General features: G+C 45.8%; 1 long non-coding RNA gene across 10 annotated transcripts in view; it reads left to right on the forward strand.

Moving 5' to 3' along the window:
* LOC138182687 (uncharacterized) overlaps positions 1–26753 on the forward strand; it is a 240271-nt gene that overhangs the window by 143481 nt on the left and 70037 nt on the right. For 5 of the 10 annotated variants that reach the window (XR_011173857.1, XR_011173850.1, XR_011173849.1 and 2 more), the window contains exons 4-6: positions 8217–8302; positions 13765–14116; positions 24693–25006. This is a non-coding gene — a long non-coding RNA (uncharacterized LOC138182687). Of the gene's footprint in view, positions 1–8216; positions 8303–13764; positions 14117–16383; positions 22893–24367; positions 24629–24689; positions 25007–26753 lie in introns of those variants that run through there. The other 5 variants (XR_011173853.1, XR_011173854.1, XR_011173858.1 and 2 more) reach the window with 5 other exon arrangements.

Here is a 26753-nt window from a genome sequence, read left to right on the forward strand (position 1 = left end):
CCGTGCGAGCGCAACACACAGGTAAAAGGGGCTGTTTAGCGTGGACTTTTACACGAGGTACCCCGGGGCGATCGGCAACCAAGCGACTCGTGTATTCCCCTGTGCATCGTGCGCCGCGCGTTAAAACTGCGATTTCGCTAGAATTGAAATAATTCAAGTCCTCCGGGGGACGAGCGCGGTCAAGGCGGACGTGCCAACCGTTTTACTCTCTTTCCATCTCTTTCCGTCGCTTCGCAGCTCCGCGCTCACGGAAGCATTCCGTGTACGCGCGCGTTCCAGGAGCAAGCACCGAGAGGCGGATTCCGATGCCCGATGCAAAACTAACGAGGAACGAGGCAATTCCGCCAGAAGATTAACGATTTCTACGGCGAACCTTCGGCGATCTGTCGTTCCTGCACGCTGTAACCGTAGAAATTAGAAATAGCGAGAGGAATCTTACGTTTGCCATCGCTTCAAATTTTCGATTACCACCAGGATTCAAGGTATACGGAAAAATGTCAGTTTCCTAAGTAGGACACTATACGCGGTAATTTTCTATGGAGAAGAAAATCGAAGTTTCACGCTCGAAACGGGAATGGATTCGTAAACGGTTACCAATCATGAAGATATCGTGGTTGAATATCATCCGGTAAGTGGGATCAACAGGGTATCGCGCAATCTATAATAAATCTCCAATAATCTTCGTTTGGTTGTGCGCGCTAAGCCGTACAATTGCTCGGTCCACTTTCGAGCCGCAGCCTCCATTCGCGAAGGTGCTTCGCGTGTCTTCACGCATCATCAAACGGAAAGAATAACGGACTTTATCCATTAATTTTTCTTCCATCGTAACAAAGTATTGTACGTGTAACAAGAAACGTGACGCCCGATAGCAATAAATCATCGTCTGGTCTGTTTGCAATGCGCGTCGATAAAATCAGTTTCGAAAGACTACGTTCGCGTAAACAGAAATATCCTACACTGTCCAAAATTGTTCCACTTACGCGGCTGTATCGCGATATCCAGTTTGCTTGCGATCTTTTATCAACGGACGTTAAGATCTCTAATCTTTTCGCCGAATTCTCGGAAACGTCTCATCGTTGCTTCTCTAACCTATTCCCTTTCCATTTCGCCATCTCGTTCGGCACAGACTGTGTCCCATAAGAGATGCATAGTCTCGTTTCACCAAAGAACCACGTACGTCCCAGTTTCCGAGATCGTCGTGTAGACGATGCGCGAAAGAAAACCGTCGTTCCTCGTTACGCATCCTCGTTCGTTCAATTGCATCCTCGGGACAGGATTACTCTGGCGAATCAGCAGGGTTTTTGCCGTGGAACAACGCGGCACCGCGTGATGAATTCGTAGTGGTTTATCGACGGGACGATGCTCGTCGGGTACTCCGCGTTGAAGATTCAGACACTCGAACGAGGAAGTCACGACATGGAGTTATTAAGGAGGAACCATGGAGTAGCGCGCGTTTATCCAACGGACTCGTTAACATTATCTTGAACAGCGTGCACGGTGCGTGCGGGAGCCCATCTCGAATCCAGAGATTCCCCTAACGAATTTCCTGCCCCCGGGAAGCTCGATCGTAAATCACTCGGCACTCGAGGCAGCCTAGCAATGCCCTTTAGACCTTAGGTTCCTTTTTAACGAGTTGCACTAGCTAGCCGCGGCGCTTTCGATGTCCGTAGGGTTCTAACTTTGCCTCCACGCCGAGATTGCAACCCTTGCGAAACCTCGTCCCGCACCTGCAGAGAAGACCTACTTCCATAATCGCGTAATCTGCCGGCCCGTTTATCACAGACGCAATAATTCTCTCTCCCTCTCTGTCTCGTGTCGTATGTACTCGAGGAATTTGCCGTTGCAACTATCAAGGTTTGTCGCTTAACGCGCGTCGATTCTGGTCGTTCAGCAGCCTCGTTGTTCGCGTAGATACATTGGAACATCTCGGAGAATTCGTGGAGGACGGTTCAAGATTCGTGTAATTTTAATTCTATTAGCAATTGATACGCTAATTGGTCCATGGTAGTTCTTCAACGTTTCTTTCGATCGCAGGCGAAACGCGAACAACAGTTCATCATGCGGCAACTATTTGCGGCAGACACGTTTGCAATGGAAAATGAGAAATGGCGGGTGTAACGAAGAGAAGCGAGAAGTTTAAAGGTTTTTCGCGGTTGCGGCGGATGAAACTGGCGGGAATAAATTTCTCGGTAAATTCATGATCGAACTGCCTCGAACGATTTTCTTCTTTCGTTCCTCTCGTTCAGACGTTCGCCCGTATATTTTTCGCTCGTGAAACTTTCCTGGCTGTTTTCTTTTCTCTCCTATTCTTCTCGTCCTCGCGTCACGTCTACGAAATCAAACGAACACGCCGATAGTTTGTAAAACGGTTACGGGTTTAACGAGTACGCGGCAATTACGTGCAATGAGTAATTGTGTTTTATTGACCAGTAGCGGGAACACGCGTGAAAATTCCAGTTGCAATTTCGTCTGGTATTATGCGATGCACGTCTCGCGCATTATTTAAAATACACGATCTCCGCAACGGGCCTGGAATAATGACAAATGCGTTTTCCGGACAGTTTCGCCGGGCAATTTCCAGCGGAATCCCCGTACGTGCTATTTTTCCATCGATTTCTGGCAATTTTAATTTTATATTTCGCGATTAACATACCGCGGTTGGATACGAAGAATTCGCACCTGCAATCAACGCTGTTTCCCATAAAAATAACCAACAGGTTTTCATAACTGATACTTTACAATTATACTCTAAGAAGTTTCGAAAATTACAAGTTGGATCTATGGAACATTCGTGCAGCGTCGAATCTTCGGCCAACTTCACCGTTTTCTTACGCGATAAACCAAACTCATACCGCCAACTCGGTGGCCTATATAACAAGATTGTTTGCTCTTAAATGTTGTCTACTCCGCAAACATGCCTTTATTCGTTAACCGATGCTGCGAAGAAACTTCGCAACCACTCCTCCGACAAAGTCAAAACTTTATCGCTTTTCTTAACCTCAGTTCCAAAATATCAAAGACATCGCGTCAAAACACGTTTCAACGCAATTTATCTCGATAAATATATTTCTTAAAAATTACATTCGTCGTCGTCGCTTATCAAAGAAAAATTTTGGTATCGACCTTTCTACTCGAAATATGCGTTTCGTTGAACGTTGGAAACTACAATATCTTGGTTCGCTTTGCACCACGAATAAACTACTCTATTCGTTGAAAGATCGAAGTATCCAGAGTGCAGACTGTCAACGAGAAGACATACAAATGTGTGGACATTTTGTGGCGGAAATGGTCGTCGTCCGTTGTTTTCTGGCAAGGATCTTGTATGCCAAAGCCCAATTATCGAAGTATACCGGTTGCTCCGGTGCATCTCGCAATGACTAAAGGGAATGCCATGGTTATTGCAGGTGTGCCGCCGTGCTGGGTAAAGTTTGGTCCGTGTAACGTCAACGAGGAGGAGCATCATTGTCGAGCAGTAATTCTGCGGGCTAACGTGGCTGCACCGGTTTCACCCCATCCCGCCGGAAGTAGAACGCATATCCGGCCGCCGATAGCCCGACCCCTCGTTAAGATGTTTCTCGACTGGCTCTCGAAATTCGTGGGAACACGACGCCATAAATTTTCGGAAATTTTGCTGGCGCCGAATTCCTGCAACCTCCGCTCCGCTCTTTCGCCCCGCACCACCCAATTAGCGCTCGATTATCACCCGATGGAAAACACGCTCGTCGTCGAACACCGGCTCGTTACGATTAACGACGCCCGCTAACGCGTTTCCACAACGCTCTACGACGGTTTCTATCTTCCGGATTGGTTTATGGATCAGATGACGAGTTTCAGAGAGCTGGATTGTAAATTTCGAGTCATTGGTTCGTTATTTTCTCGCAGATCTCTGCACAGCAGTATTTGGACAGTAGTTTGCCGACAGTTAGTAAATTTAGAGGGTTGAGTCTGGCGAATAGAGAAAGAAAAAAGACAAAATTTTGGAATGGAATTTAATCCTTCAAATATGGATACGTTTTCACCAATAATTTCCTCCAAATTGGAACGCAAGAAAACAACAAAGTTCGATAGAGTATCGTTAGCGTTACGGTGTACGCTACTCACTGCAACCGTATTTCATGGGATTTTAGTTTCGTCGTATTTTAAGGTTTCCGAATATACACAGATTTTATATATACAGATATATATACCGAATATATACAGATTTTAAACGATATTTTATTGGACACCGTAAGATAAGCTTGGTAATACGTTTAGAGCGCTGGCAGATTGCGACAAATTAATCGAGGAAATATCAGGGAACTCAGTAGCCATTGATGTCACCTATTTCTACTGGAAGCGGTCCGGTGCAATTAAAAAGACGGGACGAAGGTAGCTTCTTTGTTCGTCGTGATAGTCGAGACCGAGCCACGGTGCAAGAAGCATCTGACATTAGCTCTCGTTAGTCTTGATCGTGGCCACTTACGTAAATCACCCCGGGAATTCCACATTTGCTCCGTGTCACACCCCCTTCCTCCACACCGTCAACCCTTCCCATCCTTTGCTTTCGCTCGCAAGAAGGTAAATGTACGCGGGATTACGGTACCGGTGAAATTTATTCTATTAATTAAGTTTACTCCTGGTGCCTTGTTCTCCCGGTGGACCGACTGAGACGGTCACTTCCGGTCCGTGTAATCCAGAAGCGGTCGTAACGCTCTCGTGCTTGACGAACACCGTGTCGAAGCACTCCTAATTTTCATTATGTCTGCCGGATATGCGTCGCAACTGTCCTCCGATCAACTGCCCCATTAAATGATTAATTATTACATCGTAATCTCTACTCGTACTACACGCACAAGAATATTATTCTTTGTTGTATCGATCATTCTGTACTTTATATTAACGATTAGGTTTATGACAGAATATATTTCGTCGGGCCGCGTATAAAAATCGAGTTATTCTTTACCATGCGTTAAAATTGGAATTTATGTAACACGTGTATAGTAGAAACCTGAGAAACGCATAGGGATAAGTGGTTTCCTTAGCGAATAGCCGGAAAAATCGCGGTGTCTATCCATCATCGTGTCGTTCGGTCTGTCCGAGCGAAAATATGACGTGGCGTGCAGCCGCGGAGGAGGGTACACGTCGACGTCGAACAGCGTATCGACTCGGCACGGCCGGTTACGTGATGTTCATTAGCGAGCGCGACTCGTAAAAGCGAAACGACTTGACATTTAACAAGGAATCGATGAAAAGATAAGTCGTCGTGCATCGCACGAAAGCGTTAACCGGCCACCGTCTCGTTCTCCCCCTTTTCCTTTCGTCCGCGATACACACGAGGCTTTCGTCATTCCCGATATCACAAAGTGACGGAGAAATCAGTAGAAACTACGTGACCGTTATCTCTTATCGCTTGTATTACAAGAATGTAGACCGATTAGATCGCGAAACTCGAGAGGGTTTCTCTTGATGGAGTAACAGGGGGTGACTATCCCTCTTCGTTTTAACGCTGGCCAAATGGTAATAAAAAGCAATTTCCCGTTGTAAAGAAATCGTTACGGGATATCTGCCACTGAAAACGGAAACGTGTCCCTCGCCCTATCGTGATCGCTTTAGAGGATCTAATATCTACGTTTATTACGTCGTTGAAATTTATTTTCCGTAATTAGAAATTAACTTGATTGTACGAAGACTTGAAAAAAAAAAAAAGAAAAAGAAAAAAGAACGAATACTCGAAAGTTCCGCTTACCACGAATCGTTGATACGAGTCATTGGAAGAGACGTTAACATCGCCTAGCCGGAATGGAGTCAGATCCAGTAGCGTGAAACATGGACGAAATCGGGTGGAATCAAACGGTCTCTCGTCGACCATACCGATCGCACACGGTCAGCCGTTCACTTTTATCAACGGCCATATCTGTCGACGAATAGCCGGCGAATCTTTATTGCCGATTCTATCGGGGCAGGTGTCGCGTGCCGTGGACAGATATCCCCAAAGGGATGGACATTTTTCATTTTCTCGTACGAGTGACCGCGCCCGGGTTCGAAGGTGCTTTTCCTCCGGAGAGCTCGTTGCCGAGTCGTTCGTCCTACGACCACCGACAATTCTCCCAGCCTCTTCTGTCTGCCTCACCTTCGCGTCTATAAATAAAGGGAGGCGAAGTAAGTGCGGAGCCGGTAGGTTGTCGTCAGAGTCATTAAGGGTAGTGCTTCGGTTTCCCTTGGAAGCGAACACACGAAACCAGCTGCGCGTGTCCGTGCACACGATATTAGGAGGACGTATGTGCGAGTGGTAGCGCGAGCGAACGCGTGCGTGTACACGCGTATTGTAGCGGCACGTAGGAACGAACGGCTGGAGAGAGAAGGTAGGTAGTAGGTGAATTCGAAGGAAGAGAGGTCGCCCTGTCGATGGAAAGGGTCGAACTAACCGGCATTGGCGTAGAACGAGGATTCGAGACTGTGTTTAACGTAACCTTGCTCGCTACCATCTTACCCGCTGTCATTTTTCTCTACGTATTTACAACACGCGGTTCGTTTGAAACGGAGAAAGAGCCTCTTAGAACGAACAACGTTATTTTCCCCGCAGAAACCAGATTTACGAGTTATTCGGAATCTTAACGCGCCATGCGAGCTACGCAATAAGAATACGCCATCGGCGCGATGGCGTGCTTCATTCCCATTGAACGTTTCGCTGAATGTACTTAGCAGCGAGTGCGTGAAGAACCAACGACTATTAAACTCCTCGCGAACACGGCGAAGCTACGACGTTGTTTCGTGCAACGAGTCGCGAGTACCATTAGTGGGAAGGCAGACTCGCGAGAAGCAAAGGGGGAAAAATAAGCGCGGCCCGTGGTCGACGGATAATTTGCCGCTCGTTATTTAATAATTCGTGACGCGAGAATTTCGACAACGCCCAGCAAGCAGATACCGTCCGTGCGGGGACATCTCGTTTAATGGGCGCGCTTAAAACTCTGCAAGGGGTGGCTGGAGAGCAACTTGCTGTTACCATCTACGATCGTAAAGGTGTCCCTGTTTTTCGTCCAGCTCGTAAAAGTCGCGACGAGTAAGGGGTTGAACCACCAGTGGTTTTCCCCTGTCTGTTAACGAAATCAGCCTCGAATCGTTGTTCCGACGAATTTAAACGCGTAAACGAAATTAATCGGAGAGCTCGGTTTCTCTAATAAATACCTAAACACCGAAACGTGAAAATATTAGATCTCTACGCTATTGCGATGAAACGTAGGTACGTCGTACGTAACCTGCCGCGAGGAAACATTAGCAGAAAGGTTGAAATACGCGGCGAGACGTCCTTTTGTACATTTGCTTCTTCCTAGCATTGTGCTCGGTCCCGCGAAACACGCTCGTCTTCATTATGCAATGCCCAAATGTTAGAAAATTGCAACCGCGCGGTCGAGGGCACGTAGTCTGAAAGCATGATAAAAATTATGCGTGCGCCTCGTTTGTTCTCGGCGATTGAAGGGGTTGGCGCACCCTCGTTCTTACGTCGTTACGCGCGTGACACGGTTCGAGGGTAGTTCTTTCTGTTTCTCGGCGTGTTCGCCCCGACTTGTTGGGTGTTCCGCGTGAAAATTACGGTTCAAGTTCTGTCGTAAAAAAATCCCATTATCCAAATGTATCTTTGTCTGAATATCCTCGTTCCTTCGTCGGGATATCGTGTTAGTTCTCCTTTTTAAAATGGAAATAAGATACAATGCGTCTAAAATTACAGGGTGCAAAGAATCGAGCAAAATACACGAACGGTATACATATATATATATATATATATATATATATATATATATATAAATATACATATGTACAAGGGTGGGGGAGTCGTAATTGAGATAATAGTGATTCTACGGTGTTATGTGCTTTCTAAAGGATTGTAAAATATCGTACACTTTAAGCGCAACGCGGAAACACGTGGATTACGCGATTTCGAAATAATTAAACCGGGTAACTCGTGAAAGTTGCAAAGATGCAGTCTACGGCCAAGAGTTTACAGCGTAATAAATTTCTTTTTAATTGTTTTATACTGCCTTCTGGCGAGTTGTTCGTAAATTAACGCTCGCCGAACACTTTCATCCTGGAGGAAGCGAATTAAAATGACCATCGTAAACCGGTGATGACGTAGTTGAACGTAGATGCATTTCGTAACTTAAACGAACTTTCCGAATAAATAAATATTCCGTTCTCTTCTTCGACAAGCTACGCCAACGGTATTTTTTTTTTTTTTTTAGTTGGAAAACAATTTCAACGTCCATTTTCTTTCCGAAGGTCGAACCTATCTTCGAAAGAAGCCATCATCCGAATTACTTTCTCGCAGGTAATTTGTTTGTCGTTTGTTTGTCGTTTGTATTCTTTCCATTTTAAGTTTCATCCCTTCGAGCTCATTATCCGGCGCCCCCCGGTGGTCGAATCACAGTTGTCGCGACGCGGTTCCATTTACGCGACAAAATTCAGACGAAATAGCACGATTTTCACAGCGTGGACTCCATCAATTTGTAAAATATCCATAGAATGATGGCAATGAAGAGATCGTAAGAAGTTGGGGAGAAATCTCGAGAATATGGTCGAATTGTGAATTATATGATGGTAATAATCCTCAAGAAGGAATTCTGATGTAATTTATTCATACGATTCGACGCCGATATTTGGGTACAAACGTTCCTTCCACTCCTGTTTCCCCTTATTTGTTATTGCCTATCAAATATGTAACATTTATTGACCCGGTAGAACGTTTTTAGATTACGACGCGATTATTTATGACCGACCACACGTTAATATCGGAACTGCGACTATTTCATACCGCAGTGCACATTTGGCGCACGGAAGGGTTGGTCTAATCACTTTTTAACTACATTAGCACCGGTAATTGCGCCCCCTTTTCCCACCCCCTATCCACCTCGGGGCAACTTTCCGACGGGGACCCTCGGTGCATCAAAAATAGATTACATCGCGTTCATATCTGAATTCATTTTCTTGAAAGCAATGGAACCACGATGCTACCTACGAATAAAGATAACTACGAGTAGAAAATTTGTTTTCCTAGACCAATCTTCCCAGCTTTGTTTATTTTAGGAACTCGAAACGAGTTCGATAATGGACAAACGTCCGTGTTTTTCTCCCTCAATTAGCTATCTATTTTTAACGGGCAAATATTATCCGTAAAAGACCGAAACGATATTTATCATTGTTTTTAATAAAAGAACCTTTGGGAGGACATTGTCCACATTGACGTCAGATTTCTTTCTTCCTACCTGTCCGTTCGAACTTTTAGGTCTGAGCGTCGAGCAAACAAAGTTAAAAATTGTTCCCTTTGTCGCGCGACGTTCCCCGTGACAGGTTGAACCAAATGATAAATCAGCGAGCGCGTCCAAGTAAGTGTTTCTTTATCTTCGCCTCAGCTCGTTCGCCGAAAAGAAAGAAAATTATCCGTGTGGCTACGAAGTGAAACGTTCTGGCGAAAACGTCCCGAGGAAGAAGAGAAATGGGGAAAACCGAAGTGTGTGCGTTCTAAACGATACCAGACCCCTGCAAGACAATCTTGCCACATGCCTCTCTCTGTCCACTAATAGACTGCACGTCAAGTCTTTTTCCACGACTTCCCTTTTTCCCTATTTCTCTCCCCCCCTTCCCCACCTACCCCGTTGCTTTTTTCCTATTCTATCCTTCGCCCACGATCTCTCCGTTAGATTCACTCGCCACGACGATGGATAACCTCAGAACCTTAACAGCCGTTTAATTTGTGTCTGGCTCCACGTTTTTGCCGCGTGAAAGTAAGCTTTCTCGGTACGCGGAATAAAACACACTCGTCCTCGAGTCGGTGGGATGTCCGCAGGGTGTTCCCGCCTGTATTTCGGATTTCTTTCGCGTCGCTGTAAGAAAAGGTTACTAATGTCTGTTGGCTGCTTCGTCGTCGACATACCAACAATGACGCTAACAAATTGCTTTAAATTTTTTTACCCAGGACCAACGGGACACTTTGACGAGAGTGGTGAGGTCAAGGACTTCGCTTCCACTTTCATCGGTCACGTTATGACGTGACGTCTGTCAGACCGGCGAACGGTAGTACGTCCATTTGTCATCTCGCCTTTCCTGTCAATCACACCATCGCACCGTTGTATTATTTTAAACGGAGCAAAATCTTGTTTCTCTTTTAAATAATAACACGACGTCATAGTGCTACGCGTGCTCCATTCTCTTCCAGATCCGACATTATGGTAAATCTATCATGAAATTCTGATTTCTTCGGTAATTCCGTTGCCGCTCCACTTCCTGTCTCTACCGAAACGCCTGGATTTCGCACGAATTACGCGCACCAGGGATGGACATATCTCTCTGTATAGTAGGCGTTTCACGAGATTAGAAGCAACGACGTTTCGTCCGTCGACCGCGTGTTACATTTGCATAAACTGTCTTCGGCGATGGTATAACGCGGGAAGGGGTAGGGGGACGAAAAGTCGAATAATTCATCCCGTGGAACGCGAGAGCGGTCGGATCAGACGGCCGGTTACATGAGGGAGCGCTGTCTCGCGCGACATTTCGTAATTTCTAGACAGCGGTTGAGAAGATCTAATTTCCTAGTCTGTCATCCATGGCGCGAGAACGACGCGCAAGCCTTCGTCACCGGCGTGGACACGGACGGTTACGAATAGTTTCAAGGATCCATTTAAATCCATAGGACGTGTTGCTGATACGTAGCGAAAATATCATCATTCATCAGCTTCTCTGCGATGTCCACAAAACCGCGTACGTACTCGAACGATCCAACAATCTCGGTTTATCTTCTATTCTTTTCATTTTTTTTTTCTCCCCCGTTTTATTTTCTTCTTTAATCCTCCCTACGCTGTTGAGGTAAATTAGATTTTCAATTTGCCGGCACACGATCGTCCCGGAAAGAACAGCGGCCAACGAAATCCAAGAGTTTGCCGTTGATGGTCTTTTAAATTACAGAGCCGGCCAATTTGTCCGCGAAGCTCGGGATTTCGAATGCGCTGCGACTAGTCTTTGTCTTTCTCATGATGTAAATCTTAGCGTCAAGCTTCTAATCGACACGTACAAAGTTCTTTGTTCTTTCCTCTTTGATTGCTTTCCTCGCCGCTCTCGTAGTTACGTGAAATTTTACAGTAGTAAAAAGCGGATAACTGTTATTTTATTTTCTACTCCGACGCGCCTGTTTCTGTGCCATGGAACTCCTACTTTCGACTAATCCCGTGCCGTAACTCGTTTAAGAGGATTATTTTGTAAAACGTCCGGTTACTCTTCTTTTTATCTAACGAGAAATACAAAGTACATAAAATATTTAACGCAAAGTTCGTCTTAACGTCACAGACGTCCGGAAGATTGTAAGAGCAACGAAACTGTCGCGGTATTGTCATAAGGAAACCGGTTGACGATTCGCCTCGACACACTGTCTAGACACGACCGAATCTCACGAAATTCGTAATTCGAGGAAACTAGAGGAACCGTCGATTGCTTCCCGAAGGAAGACCGATTTATACGGCTCGATACAATGATGCAATAACGCGGCGCGATGTATATGCATTCGAGGGATTGGAAATTCGAAATGTAACCGGTTCGAGCGGCTCTTAGAAATGCCGGACACGTAAAAGCCGGGACCCGTAGGGTTTACAGGCTGTACCACGAATATGTATGCCGTACGGGCGGCCGTGTACGGCAAATCGCGATCCCTGGATACGTACGTATTATCCGTATAACCTCTAACGTCGATTGTGGCTTATGATATTACGTACTCTCCATTACGACACGTACACACACGGGCCGCCCCGTTCACGAACACGACGAACGTGGGGGCTGCGGCGATGTAACGAGTAAATTGCTACATCGTTACATTTTCCTTCATGCTTCTGTACCGATCTACAGACCGACGCGTCGTTTATTATTTCGTTAATTATCGTAACAGCCACCTGGCAGCAGGAATGACGCGTTCCGAACGAGCTATTGACCTCTAATGAACGTATCTCGATCGCCTGATTGCAGCGGTAACGAGAAAGCGAGTTAGTACGTTACGAAGGACACGGCCAAAGGCTCAGATAATTAAATGTAACTGCGTAACACGTGAAAAATGATCCGTAAGATACGATCTTCGAACCAAAACTGCTTAGTATAACAATACAGCGCGACATTCAGCTGCGCACAGAGGAAACTTGAAACTTTAAAGTAAATACGAGTCTTATATATACTTATACGAGTCTTAATATATACTTTTTCCACGACATTAAGCTGCCAAAGCCAAATTCTTATTTAGCTTTATTAAAGAGCGTGACGACTTTCGCGATTAAATATTTGTGTTTAGTCTCCCCTTGAGAACAACGGAGCTTTGGATTCGACCTTGAACTTCCAAGTAAAATAATTAGTTAGGCTTACCCCGAAAACCTCAGCCTCTGACCCTGAACTGTCAACGTATAATATTTATTCTAGCTCTTTACGGAACTTTTAAGTTCACTTTATCCTGTCATGGTAAAGTATACATATACCTTTTCGAGTTTCTCACGATGTTTTCGGATATTGAGAATAATTGACGTGCATAATCGTTGCGATTGAGAAAACGGCGGACAAATAAAGGAACCAGCCAATGCGGTTGTAAAAGAGACGAATCGTCCATCCACCTGAATTAAGTGTTTGGTAGAAAAAGGCTGGCCGTTGGTTCGTTTCTTGTCACGCGGTTTGCCATCTTTTGACTGCTGAATTATTGGTTCTTGCCCAGTCCTACATTCGCTTTGTATGTGCACGGGCGCCGGTGATTTCCATTAAACTTTCGCAGCCGGATGCACCCGTATAACTTTACACGGACTCCTTTTTCTCGCAATTCGTACACGCGCCATAGCGTTTCGCGCGAAAGGGAAGAAAAACGGCGTAGAAGAAAAGAAGTGGAAGGAAAGGGGAGTTTGTAAAGAAGGCGAATGTTTAAGCGGCGTGATCAGAGATACGAGAAGCATGGTGGCTGCTTATTAAATTTTTACTCGGACGCGGCGAATAATTTGCGACCGACTCCATGGAGACACGGCTCGTGCGCCTCGGTGAAAAGAGGCAAAGAGAAACGGAAGAAAAAACAGGTGAACGTGCACTGTGTAAGCCAGAGGCTTATCCTCGAACCAAGAACCAAAAACCAACAACTGGACCAGTGGATTTCGTTCGCGGGCATCGATGAATCGATATTTCGTCGATATTATCGTATTGAACTTCGTTCTATCGAGTTCGATCGACCATAAGCATGGCGTGTTTCTACGTAGTCGAATACACGCGATTTTTTCCTCCGACGAATTTAATTAAGAAAATACCAATCCTGCCTAACGTAGAATTTATTACCTTTGAAAATTTTCTTATAAAATTTGATTAACCCTTCGGTTTTGATCAACCTTTCGGCATTGATCTACAGAATATTTTACGTTACATAGTGTATCGGTCATAGGTTGCCATACGATCTGGATTCATTCCATGATAATTCGCAGATATTCTCCACGAATAGGATCCTAGATACCGCTAGAGATCATTGGTATCGTGGTTTACCAAATACTAAATGCCACCCAAAGATAGCCTGCATACCCATAAATTAGGCACTTAAATGAGACATAATTCCGAGTAGCTTCTCTACATATGTCACATACAATTTCGATGATCCCGTTGATATTGGCGAAATTAACACAGCCGAATCGGAATTCCATACTCCTTTCACGGAGCATTTAAACGTCGTTTCGATGCGGAAGAAAGGGTGAGGGACGTGTCACGAAACAAATTGATCTTGTGTTAACGCTTTGTTCACAGGCGAACGCAATCTAGTCCCGAGATGGAAATTCCCTAGCGAATCGTTGGCGCTCACCGGCCCTTTACTTGCAGCACGTCGTAATGAATGTCCTGGTGCATGCGGCATCGTGACCTCTCCGGACGGGCGCGAGCCGATAAACTGGATCCCTCGATCATCGACGGGGATTTATTGCATCGTCGTGGAGGCGCGCAAAGGGCCGCGATCCTCGCGTGTGAGCGATGTTCTTTCCTTCGATGCGATTCGAGCAACCGGCTCTTATTTACAACCGAGACCGATCTCCAGGGACAAACGAATTGTCTCGTCATCGACAAAGGTTCCGTGTCCACATAGTCGTCGTGATTTTTAGCCAAGGTATCCCGAACGTGACCAGAATCGACGTTTCGTCCACAGAATCGCGAATAACTCGACGCAACTGTATAGTCTACATTGGTTCTTGGATCACTGCTAGGACAGTTGCCAAGAGGATTTTCGCATTACAAAACGCACGATTCCCCTTTTCTCTTTTTCTGTCTATGCAAAAAGCTTGGAGAGTGTGGCATCGTGGTCGTGCAGAAATTCTCACGTAACGCAGCTGCTTCTGGATTAACCCAAGCTTCGAACGATCGTCGCTCGCAGGCTCGATTTAACGCCACTTCTAATCTCATCTCGGTGTTTTTCGCTACGCTACTGCAACCTTGCATGGTATATAATTACATTTTGATCTGTGTTGCACGGGAGGGACAAAAAACGCGAAGCACGAGCTACTAATTGTAAGTCGAAGCTCAAGCAGGGGACAGGATGCGACCAGACCGATAAATCAATGGCGCGGAATGTTTTCCTAAATAACAATCGCATTCCAGCTGGTCGCTGATCACGCGTTCGTTCTGCAGAGTTATAGGGCCGATCGCGTACGCACACACAAACACACGAACGTTTGGTCCGTCACGAGGTGGGCGAGGTTCGAGAAAATAAATTTCTAGATCGATAGGAGGTAGCCTCTATCCGGTCGCCCGCGCGCCTCTTTTATCGATCAAGGTCGGTTCGGGACGTGGCGCGCCAAAGAGGAAGATAGACAGTCGGTTACCTCGTGCGAACGTGCGACGAAGATCGGAAAGGAGAGTGGAGATCCGTTCGGATGTTCTTGAATGTAAATGCAAGTGCAATGAGCCGGGGGACCGAGCGGCAAAAAGAGAAAGAGACGGCAGACAGCGACAGAAAGGGGCGGGAAAGGACCGAGAGAGCGCGTGAAAGCGCGCAAGGAGAGCGCACGGAACGATGATATTTGATTTATGTTCGTCGTGGGCCGCGGGCCGCAAAAGAAATGATTGTAACTAAGATTTATTTCAAGCTCTTTACTGTCACAACACCGACTTACCGGGGGTAATATCCCAACCCAGCCGGGCCCGTTTCGCGCTAAGTACAAGCTCGTTGGATAAAAGTCCATTATTGAATGGGGACCAGTTCCTCCGAAGGCGAGGGCGATTATTTAATGCCATGGAGTCGAGTGTTAAATTGGAATAGATTGCCGAGTGAACTTTCTCTCTCCTTCTCTTTCCTCGCTTCTCTTTAGCAGTTCACCCGTTTTGCGTCTGTTTTACTCCTCCTCTCTCTCTCTCTCTCTCTCTCTCTCTCTTGTTTTCTCTCATTTTCTCAGTCTATCCATTTATCGTTCATTCCACGGCCTCTTACCGTCTCTGTATGTTCTTCGTTCGTTAAATCGCGATCGTCAATAGCCGATGGCATATCGCGTCGCGTCCCAGCGATCGTATCGAAAACGAAGGGCAGAAGTTCGCCGATCCTCGGGACGCGAACGGATTCCGAAGCTTCGACGGGAGAGAGAGAGAAAGAGATAAGAAAGAGAAGGGAAAAAGGAACGAAGAGAGAACAGAGATTCGTGTCGGTGGTGTGTAACTAGGTGTAGTTACCGGCGACGGAGGAATTTGCCGAGGAAGTAGCACGAAATTATCACTAATTCCCGGGTAATCTTTCGCCGGTTAGTTCGGAAGTTTTGTAATAGTTGGAAAGTTAGGCCCGCTACCCGCGTTCAAGATATTGGCACTTTGTCCGGAAGACACCGCGGATGCCGGAAGTTGGTCGTGCGACATCGCGAATCGATAGTCCGGAGCAGCGAATTCTTTTCTCAGTTTCGTGGACGAAATTTATTATTTGCTCCATTTATTGCTGGTATATTTCGTTAACTATCGTCTCACTGTTGCGAAACGGACCAAAATTAATCGTTTCTCGAACGAACTAACAGCGCGTAGTTTGCGCTACAGTTTTCGTCTCAGACAGCAATCGACGATGATTGTTTTATGCTCTGCTATTCGAGATCAAATATTTAGAATATTCACGGCGAGGAGTGTGTCAAAGTTCACGGTGCCGTTTAGACCCCCCGGATTAATTCTCGCTGGTCAAAGTTTTGTGTACTCAGACGCTCGTGTTTACCGAGTCTATGGAGTCAGTTACGCGCGAGTATATCTGTAACGGAGATATCTTAACTTGTTTTGCTCGTTATTTATAGTCGTTGTGATAATGCTCTCTGGGAAAACGATGTTACGAGCTAGTTCGCTCTAGTTCGTATTCATCCTCGAATAAAATAACCCATTAAGATAAAACTAACGTGAATAATTCGCACGTAGGTCTCTTCTCTTTCTGTCGTCATGGAGTAACGTGGAGCAGGAACAGAAGCAGGAAAATCGTGGCCGATGTAGGCTGCGCCACCCTCGTTCCTCGATTCGATCATAAAATTGCATTAAAAGGCACTCTGGCCAGGCGACTCGATTTTCTGGCACAAATGACAGCACTCCGGCCTCGTTCTTCGCCCGACGCCGCTATTAGCTCTGCTAATTTTCAATTACCCGTCTCGCCGAACGATATTTGCAAGCCACAGTCTATCTCGGACGCCCACCTGCAACAATTTACGAGGCTAATGTGTCTCGTCGTACGACGAAAAAAGAGGCGAAATACGAAGAAGCGAAGGATGTTTCACCAGGCGATCTTTATTGTCAATGTACGGATATAAAATCGGTGAGAAATTATCACCAAATATACGTTGAACTGGTTTCTCGCGTTAAATTAACCGAGAGCGTCGAACACTCTCCCTTGGTAATTATTTTCCACGTTGCTGTTCGTTGATAATTTATTCGAGACGTAATTCGACGACAGGAAAACGTTATCGATCCATTAAGAAGCAATTTATATAGTATCACATGTTAATTAATTTACGCCACTAATTTCCTGGTAATCGTTGTAACAAGGATATTGGAATAATTGGCTGCGAGTATTTGCTACACGCGAAACACGCAACGTGATTTCGCGAAGATTAACGACGATCTTCCACTTACGATTCTCGCTTGGACGATCAAAATGGACGACGAATTCTTACATCGTACGTTTCTACATCCTGTTTCTCATCGACTCGACTTTGTTCTTTAAGAACGACCCAGTGGAACTGTCTCGTCAGCGTTTGTTCATTATCGAAGTTTGTTGGAACAAAAGTGCGTCGGTGGGAAACCGAGAGAAACGTCGTTCCTCTCGACGTCCGTTAGTCCCTGGAAATTTCCACACCTCCGTATTATCGTGACACGACGCGATGGGCCAACAAACCAACAAGGGTTAACCTAATTATGTAGCTGCCGAACTCCTCAACTACGGGGAGAAATTGCGTTGCTATTCCGCTCGTACGGTGCACGTGGGTCACGAGTTGGAGGCTGGGACAGAGAAAAAGAAAAGAAAAGAAAAGAAAAAAGAAAAAAAGAAACGTTAGGAAAGAAGGGAAAAATCGTGAATCTCTATAAGGGGCAGATAAAGACGTAGATCTTTGACCTGTGGCATCTCTCGGTAGACTATCTCGGTCTCGGCTTCGAGTTCGGCAATAAACTCCAATGAGCTGAACCTAGTAAATTCAGGAAGAGGAGTGAATCGCAAAGGATGTAAAGAGGACGGTTACTTTCGAGGTGGTACTCTTCAGCGAGATAAGAATGGAGATTACTTTTGTTCGGCCGTATATAAGCAATTCGTGGATTAAGAGGCTACGTTAGTGGATACTTGATTAAAATTTTGAGTAATTTCACTAGAACTCCTTCCATCGTCCGTTTCTCTGTTTAGAGCACGATGATAAGTCTCGGGAGGGTTAGCAAAATGTAACATTCTCTGCGAGTTATGCGCTCGAGGGAGCCGTCTATGTTTAAATAATAGTTTTCCCGCTCCTTTAGGGCACTTCTGCGTCCACTAAGACGAACTCTTTGAAGAATCAGTTTACGCCGTCGGATTGGAGCTTTAGTTTCAATGATCTGGAATACACGAGTCTGCACACACGATACATACGTATACCGTATTGGTATTATGCATCTAAAGCAGGACATAGAAGTCTGCAACTATAGTTTTATTGTTGTAACGCGAGTTGGTAATTAACAAGATACTCGTAGCTGGGTATCGCACGAAAATATTCAAGAGTCGCACATGCGCCAAGATGTACGAGGACCAGGTGTTGCCCGCTCTATTCGCTTTATACGGACACGTGGGTCCAGACCAGACAATTATTGATTGACCGTTCCTAAGAAATGTCGAAGGCCCGCCCTCCCGTGCTCGCATGGTCCAGCGGGCGTAATAACTTTAGGGATTTCCCGGAAGAGCCGTCCCGACGTTTACGATAATCAGTCGCCGCGTACTCGGGTAGAGAACCGTCTCGAAGGATGTGCGTGTAATGATCCGCGAGGCGGGCCTCGAATCGTCGATAAACCCGACAACGTTACATCGATTCCTTTTTAACGAGACGCGATTAACCCGGATGCCCGGATTTTTAAAGGCGGATCCGTGATTTCTTTCCTCCGGCCTCGAGGCTGCTGTAGTCCTATTTATTGAATCCTGCCAAACGAGCTTCGTAGCCGGTGCATTTTAATAATACAATAATCTCGACGTTTGTTATCCTTTTATGCATTCGTTTATCGATCGGCATTAACGAGGGAAACTCGAGCGAGGCCTCCGCGACTGACGTAGACGAAGAAGAAAGAAAGAAAAGAAAGGGGAAGGGAGGAGGAATAAACGGATGCAAACGGCAGGTTCGCAGCTTGGAAATTTCAGGGTGCATGGCCAGCGTTGGCCCATCCCGGCTCACGGTTATGAAGTTGGAAGCTGCAGCTTCGCAGCTGGCGCCACATGGCCCTTTCTCTTGCCCCTTGGTGGCGCGCACGCTGCTGCCCAACTTTCCTCATTTGCCATAATCTATGACCCCCCATTAAGGACGGGGCCTAGCGGCGGCTTACTAAAGACCAGGTAACACGGATCTCTGTGCAAGATGTCTCCGGTAACAACGAAGAAATTAGCGGAAACTGGAATCGCGTGGGCTCCGGTTGCAATCGGCAGCTCCCGGGGGAAGATAATGCGCGACTACGGAGGCGGCGGCTGAGGAACGGTTATTGGGGTTGGCGAGCGTGACGCGCGTGCTTTCTATCGTCTTCGACTGGCCCATATAAAACACCTTTTATCGCTATGTATCTCGTTCGGAACTACGTGGTTTACTCGAGGTAAAAAATGACTGGCCTTGTAACTCGCCTGCAACTACCTCGGATTAATCTGCATTCCTCGCTGTTCTCGTTTATCACCATAAAAGAATAACAGAAGCAACTAGACGTTGCATTTTCGGAATACCGCGTTTGTCTCTTGGAGTAACGCGGAAAGAGGAAAAAGAGACTTCTCGCGGGAAGAAGCAAGATTTCAGCGAGCGTTTGCAATAATCAACGTTTTCCTCCGTAAACGGGCGGTGACTTTTGAGTGAATTTGTACCCGGTTCCGGGGATAAAAGGAGAACGCACGAAGAAGAATCCAATCTCGAGATCTCGGAATGTTATACATTCCCCCGTTTTCCGTTCCGAACGCTTGATTTCTCCGCGAGAATTCGAATCAATCCCCGACGAGTCGAGTACGATCCGGATTTTATTCATGCAGGTGCGTTTGTACACATCCAAGTAATAAACCTGTCGCTCGTGAAGTAAATCAATGTAGCTCCTCCCCTTTCCTCTCGTCTCTTCCTCTCTCTTCTCTCTTCTCTCCGAACACCGCCGCCGTTCCCTTGCGATCGGGAGATGGCAAAGGCCACATCGATTTTGGCGTGAGATTAAAGTTGGTAGTTTCAAGGATGTTGGAATGGAAGAACCAATTTCCACTTACCCGTGGCGAGATGTAAAGCGTGCAATTTTACCCGGTCGAGTCGAACGGGATTTATAGCGTGCATCGCTGCTAAGCGGACCGAAGTTTTTCGTTTCTGGGAAGGAATTTTCGAAACACCGCAACGAAACACTCTGAAATATATATCACCTCCGCGATAACGATTTTCTTCGATCGTGTCAGTCGACTGTTGCAGCCAGTTAACGTACGAAGAGACCATTTACAGCGATCGAGAAATGAAAAGGAGAGTCGATAGTTTTAGAGTCGTAGGCAGAAGCGATTTTCGAATACCCGAGGAGAAGAATCCGTCGGTAGTCTGGATAGCTCAATTGGCAGTGCAGTCATCCGGCAAATGAAAGATCCGATGGAATCATCCTTTTTTCCTCTTCCGAGAGCTACGTTTAAACCCGCTTCCTCCACGAAACACCACACATACGGACAAGTTAAAAACCATGACAAGTTTTAACCTTCAAATAGGATAAACCGGGGTTATTTGAAATAAAAAGATATTCGAGTCCAGTTACGCGATCTTCTTTGTAATTTATCAAATGTAATTACGAATAATTTCGCTTGATTGAAAATGTAAATCGCTAAAAAGTTATCCGACTGGTTATTAGTGGCGCGATAAACAGCGAAATATATCGCGAATTTACCTTAACTTCTCGATGATCGTACTTGTGTTGTAATTTCACGAATGTTCTCAGTTGTAATTTAAAAAATTCGATAGCACGCTACATTACTTTATTTCTGGAAGCTATTCCGTTGTTAATTGTATCACTTTTTATCTAATATCTCGTCGGTGTTTCGAAATAACCTCGGTGTTTCAAGTTATTTTCTCATTCTTTATATTTTCCTCCACTGATGCTAAAATGCACGATATTTTCACCATCTTCCGTTATCGTATCGCAAGCTAACTATATGTCGTACGATAAGTTCGATTATTTTATACAAAGTTCAAAACTAAATTTTAAAACGTTCAAGCTTAAAGGTGGCTCTAGGATAATCCTACCTTGTTATACTTAAATCAGTCTTTCTCCAAAAATCTTCGACTTCTCATACTCGAACAATCACATTGCGAAAGAAGAACACCTTTGAAGCCATTCACGGAAAATAGAAAAAGTTTCATCGCACCCTTAATCTCGTTTGTTCGCGCTTCCATCCTTGCTTGGCAGAAGGCAGAAGAGGCGGAAACAGGGCTGCTCGGCAATTTGCCTGCATCACGTGCGAGCGCGAGACGAACGCGGTAGCGGACGGTATCTATTAGACGTATATCAATATGAGATCTCGCAGAAATCGCGAGCTAATGGGCATATCGGCATGCGCGGCATATGGCGGCGCGGTGAAACGCACCGTCTCCGAACGTCCAACGTTGAGAACGAGCAAAAGCCTAGAAGGAGCGAGATGCCTGAGCAGAGATGATCGCGATGAAGGGACGTGGAGCCATAGCTACGCAGGTACGTGGCTTTTGTACGGGTGCTTAGAAGCGTGAAGGCTCGCATAGACATTATTGCATTATCCGTGTAAATGTGCCCTACGCGGTTACGAGTGTGCGTGCCTTATTATAAGAGCCGTATACTCCGTGCCAAGAAATAACTTGCATGAACCACACCTTGGTAATCGACGGACTTCATAGAAGCATAAACGATAGCTAGGGATGTGCTTCATGGCAGGGCGGTGTGGTTTACGGTTGCCTCTGGTCCAGGAAACTCGAAGGGAACCGCGAGTACGAGCCGCGGACGCGATGCAGATGGTAAGATTAGGAAAGACGAAGTTTTAAAATCTTCCTCCTTTGTCGGCCTTATTCCAGATCGAGAACGCGAGGTTTATAGTACGCGGAAATTGTTGGAGGGTTAGATTTTTGGTATACGCCGAGTGATATTGTTCAGGGAAATGTATGCAATTTGTATCGTAATATGCGAGTGCTGCTTTAGATGTCTGTGAATTATAGTTTCTTCTATGGTACATAAAATGTTGCTTGCCTTTAGAGAGAGTGCTCAAAATAGTCGTCTTACGATTGTCTACCAACGATAGTATCTGTGGTAGACACGATATCTGCTACGCGTATTACGTATACTAGTTGCCCCATTTAAAATACACAAGGACGTGTCTAACCATGAGATATAAATCCTGAAGGAAATAGAACGCGCGTTGATCCAATTCTGAACAAACATGCAGCAGAAATTATCCAACGATCATAGTCGATCTATTAGGAAATCCTGCAATCTAAATGGATCAATCGTATTCTCTGAAGATTTCTCGAAATACACGATCGGTGTTCGGTCTTTAAAAAATCGAGCGACGAATATCGTTGACCCAAATGTGGCATAATTCTTGCTGCTTTATCGCTAATTTCTTCGTATTCTGGCGACATCGCTCGACGATTCATCGTGACTTATCATTGGAAAGGATCGCATCGATGTTGTCGCAGACTGACGCGATAGTACTGCGATTTAACGGTCGTACGTCGCTCCGTCGGCCGATCGTACTGCAATTTTTGTCTTGTCCAATCGAAATGCCAATTTCATCCGGCACGGAGTGATTGCCTCTCTGTATACGGCGATCAGAGGAATCGGGGAATTTTCACGTGAATTTTCTGTTTTTCTCCTGGCCACATGTCACTGTCAGGGCCACTCTCGCGAGGCCCGACGATACGGCACTGGCAGCCATTGACCGTGACGGATGAAACGCGAAATTGGGGGGTTGATATGCGCCGACAACCTCGCGCTTCCTGCAAGAAGCACCTCGTTCGTTTCCAAATTAAGCTGTCGTATACATAGCGTCATAACTGCGTACATTCGGCGAATAACGAGTTACGCGATTTAATATATTTTATTAATATACTTTATTTTTCATAATTCAACAACGATATTGACAATAATAGTAGTTTTATTATACCACGAACTCTCTTTTAGACTCCATTCGAGGTCGATCTTTATCTAAAAAAAAAATTCTTAGAAATCGATAAGCTTGAAGTCCCGATAGTCTTAATCAGCTCTTAATCTTGTAGTCTTAATCTTGACAGCTCGATTCTTTTCTCTAGCTTAAAGTCACTATCGTTCCTCGATACAATGTGATATTCTCGGCAACGTTGTTTTGTACGCGAGCTTATTTCGCCGAATGTTTTTGTATTATATTAATAATCTAAAGCAAAATGATACTTACGTTATAAGCTCGCAAACAGTCACCAGATCGAGCAGTCAGTTTCGATAAACGCAACCAAACGTCTGCTAAAAATCACTCGAGGCGCAGTGGGAATCGAGTAGTTGAAGCGCTCTGATGATCCCGGAACGCCCGGAGGAAGCAGAAGCTGGTTGCGCGTCGATTGGCCCGCGCGACACGTTGATTCGAGACGTTTTCGCGACTTTTCATCGCGACATTTTCGCCGGGCAAACGCGGTTCTTTGTGCGGCGGGGAGTTAAAGAGAACTTGGCGGCCCGAGGCAATCTGCCCGAGGAGATTTTGAATTTCGTCCTGTGCCACGGGACCCACCAGCGTCACCAGCTTCTTCTCTCTGGCATGGCACTAGCACGTTCTGAAATCCTCGTTTCCTCAGAGAGTCGAGACTACTACCGTCTGTCGATCCGACCTATCGATCGGTCGAGTGAAGAAGAAATGCTGAATCCTCCAAGACCTGCATTGCAGCATCGTCGTAAACCATATTTTACAATTCCTCCGGGCATCTATCGCTTCGTCCTGGCGCGGCTTTTTGCCCGACGATGTGCTCCATTTTCGTTGCACATCCCGCAGATGAGAAGGCTGCGTCATGTCGCGTTACCGAGTCTCTTCTTCGACTAATAAAATCTTTCAAGAGTTTTCATTTGACAGTTTCACTACGTTTGTTCTTCGGGAAAGTATTTGAACAGTTGTCGTAGAAAATCGTTATATATATCTATGTCGTATGTATTATATGGAATATTTTGATATTTCGCTGTAACGAGATTCCACTATCCCGATTATGTTGGTAAAACTTGAAGCCGATCTAAAAATATATATAAAAGCAGCAAGATATTCATCGCAAACTTATATTTAATACAAAATTAATATACAATATAGGTATATTTCTTTTTCATGAAAAGTTTCTACACATAGGTATCGTATACTTCCGTGACGTTTGTAAAAGAATTGGAAAAGAGTTGCGATCGGATTAAGCCGAACGCGACTTCCTGTCGTTCGGTCTCGGGAAACAAAACGCTCGCACACAAGTATGAAAAGAATACGGTGTAAACTGTGCGGTTTCTTTTGTCAAACGATGTAACTCGGGTTGTGTTGGTCCCACTTTCTACCACGATTTGCGGTTGACGTTAATAGCAAGATTCGTCTTGGGAGTGCAGTAGAAACGGAACGGGCGTTTCGCGAGAAACGCGGCTAACTGTTCCGCGCTCGTTGCGCAGCTTCAATTAAGGAGACTTCCAATTATCCGTTATTTAAACGAGATCCTCCCTCCGTTTTGTTCTTCAGCGTAGCCAGATAGAACGTCGTCGAAACAAGGGCTGCTGGGCGGCTGGGAAGGGCGGCGCGGAGGGGCGCCGCGAGGAATTCTAAGATAATGATACGTTTCCAATTTCTGCGCAACGAATATCTCGCCCTGCGAACCCCGTCGCCATTAGCCGGATTAACTGCGTCGTGATTTCCAGCGCGCCGACTCAACTTTTTACCGCTCCATCGACGAACGTCGCTAACAGTCAGGGACAGGGGAACAAAACGGGATAAAGCTCCGAGACGAAGAGAGAGAAAGAGAGAGGACGGAGTGCGACTGACAAAAGCGATTTATTTGTTACAGCAGCTCCGGTACACGGGAAATCGAGTCCCGCATTAACTCTAGCGCGGCGAAAGAGACAGCGCCGATGAGCGAAGGAAAGCGGAAGCAAAGCGGAAGCAAAGCAGAAGTGAGAGGGCGGTACCGTGCGAAATCTTGGCTAAGTCTTCTCTAGCCCTGACGACGATCCTCCCCGCGGCGCTTCAATTAACAGGACTGGCAATTATCTGTTATTTAAATGAGACTGCAGCATACAGGCGTGCTCGGTCTTTGTGCCCGGACCTCGTTGCCGTCGTCGTAGACTTGTTCCAAACAGACAGACATCGTCTCTCTGCGAAAGGGTAAAATTTTGATAGCCCCAACGAGAGTTAACCGGTAATCGAAAGGGACGCGTAGGGCGGTCTTATGTACAGGAAGTTAGCCAGCCGCTATCCTTTCCCTGTTCCCGGCGACGGTAGCGTTTCCGTCCTCTTCCTCTCGATGCCACATCGTCAACGTCGATGCCCCTATACCCTTTTCCTCGGTGCACAGTCAACATCGTCAACCGAACAAATCAACTTCCCGCTGGCGTCGTACGTCAGAAGAGGGTTGACAGCATAAACCTGACTACAAGAAGCACGATTCGGATAGCAGTTCTCAGACACATGAATTTTTAATAAAATCACTCACGGCAGGCGTCACTTTTTGTAGGGGATACGTCTTCGGTGTGGCTTGCAGCGGTGTTCCACGCTAAGCGAGGCTAAACCTTTTTCCGCTCTTTCTCTATCTGTCTCGTCGACTTTTCGCTCAACAGTTTCCCTGGCTTTACATTTTATTCTTCTAATAAATAGGCAGGGATTTCTGGTGGGCAAAATTTGTACGGATTGAGTCGTATCTGGCCTGGAATCGTCTACGAAGGGGAGAAAATCGTTCGCCACTTTAGGGGATGTTTCGAACGATACTTCGGAGTAAAATCCACGTTGAAATACCGCGATAACTTAGTCTAATCTTAAACGTATCTGTTATTCCGCAGTGTATCGCGACTAATTCTGTTAGCATTTCAATTCTGTTAGCATAAAAATGCCGTTAACATCGTCGCTGACGTTACATAATGACGTCGCTTGTACATCCGTCGGGAACGAGACAATTTTCTCGCATCTTTTCTCGAAATCGTTGATACCAGTATCGGTATTTTCATCGAAAAGTATTTAATCGAAGCATTACCATCCGTTGCTTTTATTTCGAATCTTATTCCGTTCCGCGGTGAAAGACGAAGTTATATTTCGAACCACTAACGGACGACAAATCTCTGGCAGAAACAATTTAATAAATCAAATGAATTTTATTACCAGACGGCTTGCCATGAATCTCGGCCACGATCAAACGTAAACCGAAGCTGTCATCGTGGTGTCGTTCAATGAAAAATGCACGCCGAGAGAAAGAAATAGAAAGGAAAATATCGTCGTGTTGCAAGATATTCCAAGCATCGATCCTTCTTCTACGCATCCTCGAGCTACAAAAGGAGAAGACCACGCAATAAATTCCGAGTAAAAAAAGGATTGGGTGGAGAGGGTGGCCGGGTTTGGGGGTGGTCGATTGAAACGGAGTAATAGAGGAAAGAGAGTGGGTATTGTCGGAAACTTGGGCATCCACCATTCGTCCCATATGGCATCGAAATGACGCACTAGGGGTAGGGGAACGTAGAGGCAGGCGCCGTGAACCGAACTTCGAATTCACATTTCAACCCCCTTCTACCCCGACGACGCGTCACGCCGTTGCATTGTGCGACACGCATTGCGCTCTTCTCGCTATTAACGCGCTCGTTCAGCTCGACGCGTGGGCCCGTCCTTCCTTTTGAATGATTGAGAGCTAAGACAACGCGACAGATTTCGCATCGAGGACTCCAAGGATCGGTCCTTGCGCACAGTTCTCTCGAACGCTTTATAACGAGACTCTTCTACTGGAACACGTTTATAGAAGTCCTTGTGACTGCGACTCGAATCGTGCTATATACATGGATACACGAGTCTTTCAATGTGTCAATTCCAGTACATGAATGCACGATCAGTGTTCAATTTATAAGAAGGAAAACGACGTACTTTCGAAAGT

This window comes from Bombus flavifrons, chromosome 8 (genome assembly GCF_040668555.2).
Source record: "Bombus flavifrons isolate JBK064 chromosome 8, iyBomFlav1_principal, whole genome shotgun sequence".
NCBI classification, from domain to species: domain Eukaryota; kingdom Metazoa; phylum Arthropoda; class Insecta; order Hymenoptera; family Apidae; genus Bombus; species Bombus flavifrons.